Raw genomic sequence first — 14,048 nt, forward strand, 5'->3', positions numbered from 1 at the left:
ATGGGAATTATAAAGGGAGAAGGGATATGCCATAAACAGGGATAAACATCTTCCTTTATGCAAAGCTGCCAGATCCCTTTAAGCAGAGAACGGCTCCTTGTCCCTACTGTGGCCCCCCTTTCCTGTCCAGGGACTAATGAAGTGGGGCTTTCCCTCTAAGTGACCCATCGTGAGAGGCTTAGATAAGGCACAGAGTTGCCTTCAATAGACTTCCAACCCCCATCTCTGGGACAAAGTGGGAAAGCTATGCTTTTGTTACCACTCTATCGAGGACAAAAACAACAAGGAAAACACCCACTGGACAAAGCCTGCTTTATGTGCTGGGAAAGCCTGATCCTTGACCATTGTCTTCAGGTTTATTTAGGCACCAGACAAGGTTTTTCAGAGATTTAACAAAATGAATAGCAAGGCAATTTTAATACTTTACATTTATTGGGTTATTAGCTTCTCCATTTTCTAGGGGAAGGAAACATTCAAGCAACTTTCTTTAAAAATATCATGTTCATTTCTGAATAGGGAAGGGCTGATATGATAAGAAATGTGCTTTATGCCAAGCCTTGAGGAACTTATTCTGTGCACACGATGTGTAGATATATGTCTATTTTTGTTATGTAGTATATATAATATACCTTATTATTCCAATTCTTTTATATGTGAACAAGTGCAATTACTAGATATGATGGTCTTTTCTGACTAACTCCAAAATCCAAGTAGGCTTTAAATTACGTGTAATGCTTTCAGGAGACATACGAAATAGAGGGATAGGTGGAGAGTGCCAAAGACACAGCGATGGAGGGGAGGAAGCATAGGTTTGGGGGTCCCATGGCCCAGGTTCTGAATCTCAATTCTACACCTTGACCATGAAGAGATCCTAATAAGTATTATTTTGTTTTGATTTTTAAGCTGTAATATTGGGATAATAATACCTCCCTTACAGACCTGCAGTTACACATGTAAAAAAGGTCTGTTGTAAAGTAATCAGAAAAAATAAGCTTTAAAAGTGGTTAGGTATCAAAGGTAGACAACTGCAGAATGACTTAGTTTTCTTTTCTCTCTCCCTTTGAGAGGCTGAGGGAGGCTTGAAAAACCTTTGCTATATATGCCAATGAATTTTCAAACTAGGATTTATTATTCAGTCAACAAATATTTATTACTGATTCTATGCCAGATACCAGACGAATTCTGCAAAGCGCTTCAGGGAACCACAGACATTTGATTTGAATTTTATTCTAGACATACACTTTAACTGTTCGAAAAAAGAACAGAAATGGCATGCATGTTCAACGTGTTATACACTAATTTTTTTTATTTTGCTACATACTAAATTTTAACTCTTTCGATACCACTAATGATTTAACTTGTGTTCTCAGGTTGATTCACTTTTGTATAGCCTAGGGATACAGTTTCCCCTGCCTTCTCCTAAACATACTGTTGATTAGGAATGTAATGGTACTTAAATGTGCCTTTAAAAATCCAGGCCTACTGAAGTGTGCTCCTGTAAAACTGTTCAAACGCACTACATTGTTACATGGATGTTGGGCCTGGTTAGATGCCAAGTCAGGCCTAGGGATCTGCTCAGGACATGCTCTGTTCCCAGCATAACTGCAGAGATGTGCAAAAATCAATGACAAACTAACTTGTTCAATAGAATTTGGGGTATTCACTGTAAATATTGGGTGCTTCTCTTCTGACTTTTATATTTATGAGAAAGAATGAAGAGTTTTTACATATTGTTGATCATTTGATTTTTATTGTCCCTACTTGCTTTCTGGAAGAGTATGCTGAGATTGCAAGGGTAGCAAAAGTTTCACCATTTGTAAAGATTTACCTGGCTGGATTAGGATTTTTCTCAATACTGTGCAACCAAAACAAAATGCAGCAAAAAATGAAATGCTGAGACTGATTTCAAATTATTTCCTAAATCCAAATACTGGTTGTGCTCAATGATTGATTTCACAATATGTCAATATTATAAATTAATTATGAAAAAGAAGAACACTAAGAAAACAATGCTTTGTTTATATGCCTGGGGCATAAAGTACTATTAAACATGTATGGAAAACATGGCTCTATAAACAACTTTCTCCAAAAAGAAGGTCATGGGAAAGAGAAGAGCCAAATTGCTATGTGACTCTATTTAAGACAGTGCTGTTTTCCTTGTTTCTGGATAAACTGGAAACTTAAACCCCAAACATGTAGTTTGTATTAGTAACAGACGTAAGTGTCCTACAACACAACTGGATGTTGAGTAGAATTGCGAGTGAGATCATCTTAAGATAATCATGTTTTACTCATTTTACCCATAAGGTCCCTTTTCTCAAAGCATCATCAAAATGCATGCTCCAGTCTTCCCCCAGGCTCGAAACCATGTGTGTTCACCTGGACAAGGGTCATGTAGACCCTTCTGGTTCTGTGAGGCTTATTCCTCCTGTAACCAAAATGCCATTTCATCCTTAATTCTTGAAAAATCAGTTGGGTGTTCAAAAATGAAAGCACCAGCTTTATAAATATTCCTGTGGGAATGTTTCCTTGCTGTGATCAGCATTCAGGGAGGCATGTACCCTCAGTGTCCATCGTTGTTCTACCAACACCAAGGAGTAAATATCGCTTCCTGTTCCTAGATCTTTCACACTGAAAGGAAGGAAAGAAGAAACAGGCAGTGGCCTGCCCACTGCTGATGATCCCTTAGATGATGAAGATTGGATGGAGGCTATACTTTGTCTCAGAAAGTTTTTGTGTATTTGGGGGCGGGATGGGGAGGGGTGTTAGAAGAGCTTTGATTAATGCAGTGCCCTGCACAGATAATAATGTTTATGATTCCATTTATAGTCTTGACAGTTTAAATGTTGACCTTCACATTAATGATGATTTGCAGTTAACCTTTTGATCTGTTGCACCTATATCAGACAATTAAATACATGCAATTTTCCATTTAGAAACTAAAGATATATGTTATTTCATCTTCTTCTCTAGGACGTTAGTGTGATAAAATCCTTTTTCCAGCAACTCACCATCACCTAGTTGCCTATTCCCTTTGATCCCCCTGGTCCGGTGAGGTTACACGTGTCTCCTGAAATCTGTTTGCAAATTACCATTGGTGGTGATGCCACTTTTCATTTCTCAATTCCTACTTTCCTTTATTGCCCCTTTTCCCAGTTGATTTGTCCCACATTTTTGGTTTGTTTTTCTGAAAGGAGCATCATTTTCTGTTTCTAAGATTATTCCCATCTGTACTTTTCTGTCCATGTTTATAGGCATTAATGGGACTCTCTTGCATACAGCCTAAAGGACCTGATCTAAATTCTGTCATTTTTCATTTTGGAACAACTCCCCCCCAAACCCAAGGACAAGTTCAGATGCCCAAAATATTTACATCTCTCAGAAGTGAAATAGTCCCTATGGGTCACCACCCAACTAGACTGAACATGAACGAGTGACTGAGCAGGAGAAAGATCCTGATCATCCGATCTCTCTCATCCCCTACACAAGGCACTTTAAACAAAAGACACTCACAGCTAATCATCTGAAAATCCTGCCAATGTAAAAACAAGCAAAACTTCAAAAACGTGTTAAAACAGGTGGAAAGGGATGTATCCGTATGCTTAACTGAGTGTACATTTGAAATCATTGTTTTCCTTTTGCAAAAATAAATGAGTGGGGGCGCGAGTAGCCCAGAGGTTAGATTTGGTCTGAGTTCTTGAGCTACAAGCTTGATTGGGACTTACTCTGTGTTCGTGAGTAAGTCGCTCCTTGCGCCTGTTTCCCTAACTCCAAAGTGGGAATATTGCCTCCATCCCGAGGGTCCTGGGGCTTACTGTCAGTGAAGTGCTTCGGAATCCAGTGCTGAAAGACGCTCAGCGAGTTCAAAGCACCAGTATTAAGAAAGGTTTATCATTTTTATAAGCTAGTAAATCCTTCCCATGGATGTAAAGTGATTCTTCCTCGTTTTATTCTCCACACAGACTGAAAAAAAGAAAAAAAAAAGGCTTCAGATTCTTCCATACGATTAACTTAACACTGTTCCCCAGCTGCTTACATGCAGCAAACTCTTCCCATCCTCTTTTGATTTGCAGCATGCACTGAGCCTAAGACAAAAGACCGCACTATTCACAAGTGTGACTCATGTGAAAATTGAAACTTCATGCTCCATTTTATTAAGAGTCTTGCTGTCTTTCTGTGGGTTAGAATAATTGGGAGTAAAGATAAACACTGTAAAACAAACACGAACACTGAGTTAGTCTAATAAAGTAAATTCGAATCAACTTCACAGGCAAGCCCAGTGGATAAATGAAGAAACTACAATGGTTGAAAAACTAGTGAGAAACCTGATCCATGATTTCACTAGGCACTTTATTTAAATACATTATTTTAATTAATAGAAACTATGCCCAATTACAAAACACATGGTGCTTTACAGTAATTGGAGTTTTATTTAAGAGGACAGACAGGAAGCCCAGAAAAAAAAAAAGGTACCTGGCCAGCAGGTGGGATGAAGGACAGCAGAAAGGGTGAAGAAGGCCAAACAGACTAGGGGGAGAAAAGGAGAAAGGTGGCATTCAGCTTGTGTCCAGTTTCTGTCAGGCATTATGCTAAGCACCTTGCATGCACTATACCTTTTAATCCTAATAATAACTTTGGAAGCTAGGCATTATGGCTGCTTCCATTTTCTTGAAGCTGAGAGCTTATGTAATTTTTCTAAGGTAATAGAATTACTAGCTGATAGAAGAAGAATTCCTACCTGGTTTCAGATGACTCCTAGTCTAATCCCTTATACCATGCCCTGGCACCATTTTGGGAAATAGCTCTGCTGATACTGAAAACTATTAAGTTTCCTATTATGGCTTGTTAATAAGCACACCAAAATAATGCTATTAGTTTTCATCTTAGTCTAATATGTCTCTTTCACTTCTGTGTGGCCATATTCCCTCTTCCTAAATTGCATTTGGATTGAAAACCAAATTACTCCTTAAACAGATTGAGTTCTGTTTTAAATATGATGCAGGTAGTGAAATACATATATACATCAGGTATAATGCTTGATGTCTCCCTTCTGTCCTGATAATAGGGGTGAAGAGGCATTGAGATGAAATTTGAGAATTTTAGAGAAATTTTGGTGTCAAGTATAAGAAGAGAGAGTACCTTTGAGAACTTTATTTTAGAAAATTTGCTGTGAGTGGTGTATTAGGGAGAGAAAACTGTAGTTCTGGGAAATTCTATCAGGAGAAATTAAGGTATGAATTACATTGAAGAAAGCAACTTTTGCCTCAACTATTTCTATCTGTCAGTATCTGCCTCCCAAAAGTCTCTAGAAAGGAAATTTCAAGAGGTCAGATATCCATGTATGCAAATTTACCCAATACATAAAATATAATCTCTCAATCAATACTGTACCAGACTAGAGCATAATGTAATTCAAGGTTGGAAAAGCCATGCATTTGGTCATTCTTCATTTTCTATCCCATTCTGATGACTAATTCAAATGGAGAATGTTAATTCCTCGGGAAAGTTGTAAAGATTTTAAAACTCATAACCTTGTTTTGTAAGCTCGCTGAATAGGAAGAAGTCTATAGTTGTTTAGAACCTTAATTATCTCTTTTTACTGACAAAACCTAAGTAAGTTACTACCTCCAAATCCCTAGGAATGAACAGTTGGTCTTTTGACTTTCCCTGCCAGCATCAGTGACTTTAAATCTTTGCCAGCACAGGTTAAGAGATCAACTCTTCTCTCAGAGCCCACAGAAGTCGCACTCCTCTGACTTGTAGAAAGTGTTTGATTTTTGTCTTCCCTGTTGATTCAATCTCCTTTACTTTCCCCATAGCATCTTTACTCTAGATAAAATATACATGCTTATAATGAGGCAAATTCACTGTGTGCTGGACCAGTCCACCTGGACCCTCCCTGCCCCAACCCGACACAGAAGCAGGAGTCTGATCATAACTAACTAACCAATCTTTCCTGGGGACACTCAGGGATGGAGGCTCTCAGGTTATTCGAGGACAAGTTGTTCTCAACCCCTGTTTCCAACCATTCCTTACATGGTGACGGAAGCTGTTGAGACCCCCAGCCTTGGAGAAGCCTGATTAATTGTGCAGAGATTCCCAAAGTGGGATAATATTGGGGTTCTCTTCAGTGGTAAAACAAGCATTAACACTACCATTGTTTAGAACTGTCAGCACATGGTGCTAATAAAAAGCATATTCTTTTTGCTGGTTTTTGTCACTGTTTTAAATTCTCTATAGACAGTAAATTCACTTGTTGTCTATACTTGGGAAAACTACTATCACCTTCCCCTGAGAAAGCCACTGTTTTTCTCCCTGCTCTGCCCAGAAATATATCCTGCTAACACCTTTTCAGACAAACTGAGAGAGACTCAGATACAACCTTATAGTGTAAGCTTTGAAAGGATAGGAGACAAAAAGAAAAAAGACAAAAAGAAGTGACCAAGTTTCTTTTCATGTTGAGAAATGACTCCACAAAATGGATTTTACTGCAATTAACTGAAAAATAAATTCCAGATTACTGCCACAAGTACTAGTTGGAACTTTATTATCTTTGAAAAGCTACTTTGTCAATGGAAGAAGCTTAAGCACAGAATATTAAAACCAAGACATTAATGATATCCATATTTGACTTTTAGTTTACTCTTAATGCTTCAAGTCTCACATCAGGCACTGTCTCCTCCAGAAAGTTCTTGGTAATCAAAATTAGCTAAGGTTCTATCTTGGGTCATGTTCCCTAGCAAGAAAGACAAGAATTTTGGTACATATGATTTATTGAGGGTGTCCTCTCAGATAAAGAGAATGAAGGGAGCAGGATAGGGCAGGGAAAGAGGTAAACAGAAATATAATCTCAGCTGGAGCTATCTTCCTGATCCCCATGGCGAGCTCTGGAACATGAATTGTATCACAAGCTTCTATACTCCGTGTCAGTTATTAAATGAGTGTCGCTCCTGTTAGGGGGAGAGGTTGCATTACCTCTCAGGGGAGGTAATTCCCATTTGGTCAAGGGCAATTTTCTAGGTAAGGGAGCAGCTGTGAGCCATTAGCAGACAAATTCAAAGTGGTTTTGGGCAGAGTGCATTCGCTTGGCAAAAGGAGATCTTGGTAGGGCACTAGCAATATCTATGACACTCTGTCCCTCATACCACTCACATCCAATCTTTTCTCACATGAAATTTTCTCCATCTAGGAACAGATTTTTTCAAGATATGGCCAGCTATGGAGGTGGTGTTTAGAAGCCTACTGATATCAACTGGCTGAATTATTCTGTCCACAGTTCATTCATGCCTAGTGAATTAAATGAAGCTGATGGAGACCATCATCTATTCACCCTTTAAATCATTCAGGGTGGTACCAATCCCTGCTTTTCCATCTGGGATGTAGGTTTCTTTTAACATAAACTTCAGGGAAATTCAGTTGGTTTTTCTTACTGTAACAGCTCTTTCTTTACTAGACAAGATGATGTTTCTTCCAAATGTTAAGTACACCCATTCTGATTATATGTTTAGTTAGTCAAGAAGTAGCCACAGGGTGGGTTCATGGACCCTGCAGACCCACTTTGAGATGGAACTGGGCTAGAACCGCTGGCCCACATGTAGCCCTTCTTTAATGGGGGGACCCATTATGGTACTTTGGGTCCTTAGGTATCATAGTTAACTCAGATCCCCTATTTAACAACTCACCTTCCCTAGAGTATATTTACCTGAGTAAATGGCCATTGATCCCTTTGTAGAAAGACCAGAGGAAGCACTACTATGTAAACTTTTCATGGGTTGCAAGATCCTTCCTCGTAGGAACTGGACCACCACTCCAGGCAATAGGTTATAGGTCTGAGGACTAGCTCAACTCTGTAAACTGAATAAGGGATCATAATTTACTATTGAAGGGGCTGACCTTTGTCTTCTAATCATCTATTCATGATATATTTTTATTAGTTATAGATATTAAGCAAGACTTTTATTGAATCTAATCCTGGAAACACTGTTTTGTTAGCTAGTTCCATAAATCCCAAATGAGCAGAGCCTGCTAATCAACCTACTGTCTGTCCTCTTTGTCAGTCATGCCCACCTTGCTTCTGATGGTCAAGTGCTGCCATCAGGCCTCTGCTACTCTGAGATTCTATCATCCCCACTGCTATCAGGGAGCATGGTTCTGTAAGAGAATCTTCTATTATCAATCCTAATCTACAGAGGACAGCAACCACTGAGCTTCTCAACAATGCTGGTGACCCCCTCACCCCAGAGAGGAACTTAACACTTTGTCAAAGGAAACTCTTCAGAGAAAAGAGCAGTTGTGTACCTTTAGCAGCCAACATTCATAGCAGGGGTGAGTTGGGTATACCAGGCTGAAGAAGGGAACCTTGACAGGACAGCAACAGCCTCAATTACTGGGTCTTTCCTTTCTGCCCCAGATCCCCTCTACATGACTTTGTCCTAGTCCTTACTTGTAGTGACATTATCTGTCTACGTGCCCCACTAGGGCAAAGATCTTTTTAGAGAGCTAGAGAGGGCCATCTCCATTTATCTCTGTATCCCTCAAACATAGGACAGTATCTTTTAGATAGTAGGTGTTCATAAATACTTGTTAATTTGAACCCTCACCAGTAATAATAAAACAATAAAATAATTAATGAAGTAAAAATATAATATATGTGTATAGCAATTCATCTTTTTTGGAGCTGAAAGACAGCTCCAAAGCAATAACTCCCCCCCCAAAAAAATAAAACAAACTACGCACGAAACTAAGGTGCAAGTTATTTCTATTGTGAATATATTTAATCCATATTTATAAGTCCTTACACTCCAATAAGTATAAATATAATTCTAGGCTGCTTGTCAAACAATGTTCTCAAAATAATATTTATGATACAATATAAGCTCATCAATAGCTCTCATATCTCTTGATTCTCTCCAATTCTCTCAACAATATTAACATTCTGAAAATGAAACCAGAAACTCCCTTAGTTTGGGGGTACCCCCAGGATTTACTCCTTGGTTAAGTCCCCCTCAGGCCACAGAATCTAGAAATTATTCTTTTGAAAGACAGATGATGTAGGCAAGAAGACTTGGTGGAAGAATGAAGGGGTGGTAATCAAGCCACCCAGGTAAAAGCAAGAACAAAATAGGCCCTAATGTGTGTGTGTGTAATGCTGACAAAAGGACTTTGGGAGACTTGAAAGTTCAGAAAAGAAAATTACTGTGTATATTCAAGGTTTTCTTCATGGTGTGACTTAGTTTAATCTACATACTGAGGTATTTTCCCAATGGAGTCTACATGTTTTTTCTGAGCCCTGCCCTAATAACAACTTTGACCAACTTAGCTTTGTTTTCTTTGCTATAAAAATTTTGCAGAGACCATCCTTTCAATCCATATAATTCATGTCAAATGACTGCTAATTTTCTTTCTGGTTAAAAAGCATCCATGATTCTTGTAGCAAATTTGAGAAGTAAAGAAAAACATAAAAGAAAAAGTAATCTAATCCTGCTTTCTGAAGAAAACCACTGTTAATAATTGCATTCATTCACGAATCCCGAACTTTGCTACTTTTTTTGTGTATGTATACAGATACATACATACTCTATTTTTTTTTTTTACTTAACATAACTGTGTGTGAGTTTTATCTTGGCATTAAAAATAATATTTGTAAGACCCTTTCTAGTGACTACATAATATATTGTCATATGATTGTACTATTATTCATTTAATTAATGTATTAAATATTCCCAAATTTTGGACATTTAGATTTTCCTTAATATTTTATTGTTATTATAAATAGCAATGTAGTAACCACACATTTTTTATCCTCCTTTCTAGTCACAATTTATTTAGTATTCATTTAGTCAACAGATATTTACTTAGCCCCTATTATAAGCCAGAGGCACTGTGCTATAAGCTAAACATACAGCAAAAGACACACCAGGCCACTCACTGCCCTCCCTGCCATCATGGCAGTTATGACCTGCCAGTGAAGAAAACCATGAAAGTGCTATGAGTGTGATGACTATTACAAAGAGGGAGTGCAGGGAGTCTTGTGTCGTAGTTCAGTCTGTCATAACAAAATACCATAGACTGGGTAGCTTAAACAACAGACATTTAATTTTGCCGTCTGGAGGCTGGAAGTCTGAGGTCAGGGTGTCAGCATGGTCAGGCCCTGATGAGGACTCTCTCCCTGGCTTGTAGACGACTGCCTCCTTATTGAGTGCTTCCATTGTCTTTCCTCAGTATATGTGTTTGGAGAGAGGGATCTCTCACTCTTCCTCCTATTATAAGGCCACCATTTCTATCATATTAAGACACCATCCTTATGGCATAATTTTACCTTAATTATCTCCTAAAAGCCTTATTTTCAAGTACAGTTACATTTGAGATTAAGGCTTCAACATATGAATTTGGGGCAGGGTTGAGGGGAAGCCACAGTTCAGTCCATACCACCTTGGGAGCATTTAAGGAAAGATTCTAGTTGAATATTTTCTTCAAATGTTTAAGAGCTTTAGCATTTATTAAATTTATTTTTAATTTGGGTGTATTCTTTTTTAGGGTTGTCAGATTTAGCAAATAAAAATACAGAATGTCCAGTTACATTTCAATTTTAGATTAATAGAAAAAAATTTTAGTGTAAGTATGCCCCATACAATATTTGGTGTCCTGTATTTTCCCTGGCAGTCCTTCTTTTCATGCTTTAAGATGATCAATGCTACTTGTTTTAGATCCATGTAAGGGACTATATCCTATATAATTGTTATTCTGAAGGACACCTAGTTTAGACATTTATTTATTGAATTAACATGTGAACAGTGATGTGAAGTGTTTTTAAAGTATCCAGGTAAAATTTATTGCTACCTTTAACATTTCTGTAGGTAGACACTTAACCAAAAGGTGTTTCTCCTACTTTTTGCCAAATTTGTGAGCTTTGACTGAAAATTTTTATTTATGCTACATCAGTTCCTAAAGCATCAAAACATGTATACTTTAAAATATACTTTTCTTCACTGAAAAATAAAATTCTAAATGGAGGGAGTCTTGTTTAAGAAAAAACCTTCTCAAATTCCTTAACAATTCTTCTTGGAACCTTCATTATAAAGTGAACATTTAGCTTTCCCTGAAAAATTCATACTCTTGGAAAACGACTTTTTATAAATATGCAGAACAATGGTGGCAGTGGTGTAGGGCTTTCAGAAGACGTGTTGGTTGCACCTCTTCACATTAAAATTCTTTGTTCCAAGGCTGCCATTCACTGTATTTTAGGCAAGGGGGCTCTTATCTCAAGAGTAAGGTTTCAGCTGCTAGAATACTTTGTGACTCTCAACCACTTTCTCTGCCTTAAAGGCTTTATAAGTCTTCCTTGAAAAACACTCAAGCCAGGAAGGTGGCACAATTAGCATTTGCCTCAATACTCTCATTGAAACTCTACCCAAGATAATTTTACACTCAGCCATAGACACATTATACGATTTTTTTTTCAAGGGATTACCAATTGGAAATGAGAGCTGAAATGTATCCTATACAGTACGATTGTACATACAAAGCACTAACGTCTTAAGAGACACAATGTCACCCTATCTATGGAATCTAGCTGCCCAACAAAATATTCAGCAAATATTTATTACATGAAAGCATCTGATTTGAATGTCAATGTTCTCTAAATTACTTTACTGGTCTCCAAACTCCTTTTCAGATTTCCTAAGATTGCTTCTCTTTCTCTTCTCACCTCTAAGTCCATAAACATAGCGCATTGTCTCGCTATCATCTCTAAAGTAATAAGCTCTACTTGAATGACCCAAGCTCCTGGCTAGTAAATGCTGAATTGTTAGTTAGCTGCTGGGGATTGGAAACATAAGAACATTAAATTATATTTTCCTCTTGTAGTTAGGGTTTGATTTAATCAATTAACATAATGGGAAGCTATGAATTAAAAATATTCTTGTTAAGGGTTGAGAGGAATACCTTAGTTTTCTACATCCAAAGGAAGCATGTTTTCTTAGAAGTCCGAACTACAAATGTTTTAATACAGAATTTCAGGTGGCAGCTGCTTTCCATGCACTCTTGTTGACTTATAGTGACTTTTGAACTCTATGGCCCCTTCAGGGCCTTAACTTCATGGGGCTAAGAAGTTTTATTTCTTTTGCTCACTTCTCTATTTCTAAAGCCTGGAGCAGTCTTGACGCATAGTGTATCCCCTCTAAATATTTATAGAATTTGTGAATAAATAAAATATAGAAAAAAAGTGTGCTTGATTTTACCTTCTCCATGTATAATCAGGAGCAAATGCTTGGTGAAGTAAGAGGGATATTCATAATTAGCACTAATTTCTTTCCTACTGTCAAGGTGGGTGTTCATGGGGCATACCAATTCTTTCTAATTGATGTTTTGAAAACTCCCCTTGCCAAACATTAGTGACTTTTGTCCTGCCATGTTTACATACCTGAGACCAAGCACAGGCACTTTTTGAAGTTAATTAAAGATTCACTTATGTTAAACATTTCCGGATGATAGCAAGAGACCAACTTGGCAGACAATAGAAATAATCTCTAGTACTTCCCTCTGTGATTTTTCTCAGACAGGTCTTGAAGAATCTGGTCCTAATGGGATAGATAGAAGTGAGACGGGGTGGTGTGGAGATGCTGTGCTACCACCTACAGCGAGAGACAACAAGTGAATTTAGAGACAAAGATCACCCACTTCATCCATTGCATCTCTGAGTGTACATTACCCAGGACAAACATAAAATCCCCTAACTGGCTTCCCCCTACCACTCAGCACCTTTCTGGTATGCCTTTCATTTATTTATTGTTATGTACTCACAGGCTAATTTTAATGCCAGGTTAAAAGATAATCTTATCAGACTGCTTCCCAACTTTTTAACCTGAAGGTATCCTTTTATTTTTCTCCCATGATCGACTAGGTTTTGATTTATCTATTTAAAAACTGTATGTATAAACTAATAATTTCCATTTTAATTTTATTTTAGAAACTCTGCTTATCAGTTTCTCATCAGAAAATTATATGCTGTCACCACCAGGTGTTGATTTAGATCAGACAAAAGCAAAGAGACTCAGTGTAAACGCTGAGGAAGTTTATCACAGGTAAAATATGCGACTGTTCTTAGGTTCTTGGAAATATTCAAAGAAGTTTCTGAGGACCCCTAGGATTCCAGGTTGAGAATCACATTAGGTGGTACATTGGGACCAACTAGGGACCTTAAAAATAGGGTGCGCAGGCCCCATTCCAGGCCAATTAAATAAAAATTTCTGGGCCCTGGAATGATGCTTAAAAAAATAAGTTCATATGGTTCAAAAGTCCAACAACACAGAAGAATGATTTTAATGCATAACTAGGGTTAAAACCACTACACAGTATAGCATATCTAAAGCAAATGTTAAAAACAAAACAAAGGGGAAAAAAAGAAAAGAAATTTAAAAAAAAAGAAAGTGAAAAGCCTGCCTCAGAGGATGCATCAGAAATTGTGAGCAAGGCTTTTGGAACTGTGGGTCTGTCCTCTCTTGAGCTAATGGCAACATCAGAAAGTGAGGGCCAAGTGCCCCTTTTCCCCTGAAACACCAGGACACGTCTCAAGAATAGAACAGAACACTGCCAACTCCGACAGGAAACAGGAGAGTGAGCTCCAACTCAAGATGTCTCAGGATTAAATTCCCTGCATTCAATTAAATAAGTGCGGGCAGCATTTATTTCCCAATTGGCGGGGCTCCCACCAAACAATCTTGCGTTTGCAAACAGCTTCCTCTCCTTCCCACACAGCTTTGGTGTCATCCCTTCTCTCCAGCCTGACTTTTGCTAACATTTCAGTGACAACTAAAGTTACAAAGCTGCCTAATAGTACGGGGCAGGCATCTCTGCCTGGTTTTTTACTCTTCTTGTAGTTCTCCAGGCCCCAGCCCTGGCCCCCTTGATCCTGACTGGTGACCATTCAAACCCTCAAGAGAAGTGACATGGTTATTAAAGATGCCCAATATTGTCCTTTAGGCTTTTCAGGTGAACAGAAGCATTCCAAGCAAGTAGGGAGATTATTGTTGCAGGAAAAAAATGCCAGT

Source organism: Hipposideros armiger, unplaced genomic scaffold, assembly GCF_001890085.2.
Source record: "Hipposideros armiger isolate ML-2016 unplaced genomic scaffold, ASM189008v1 scaffold_367, whole genome shotgun sequence".
Lineage (NCBI taxonomy): Eukaryota > Metazoa > Chordata > Mammalia > Chiroptera > Hipposideridae > Hipposideros > Hipposideros armiger.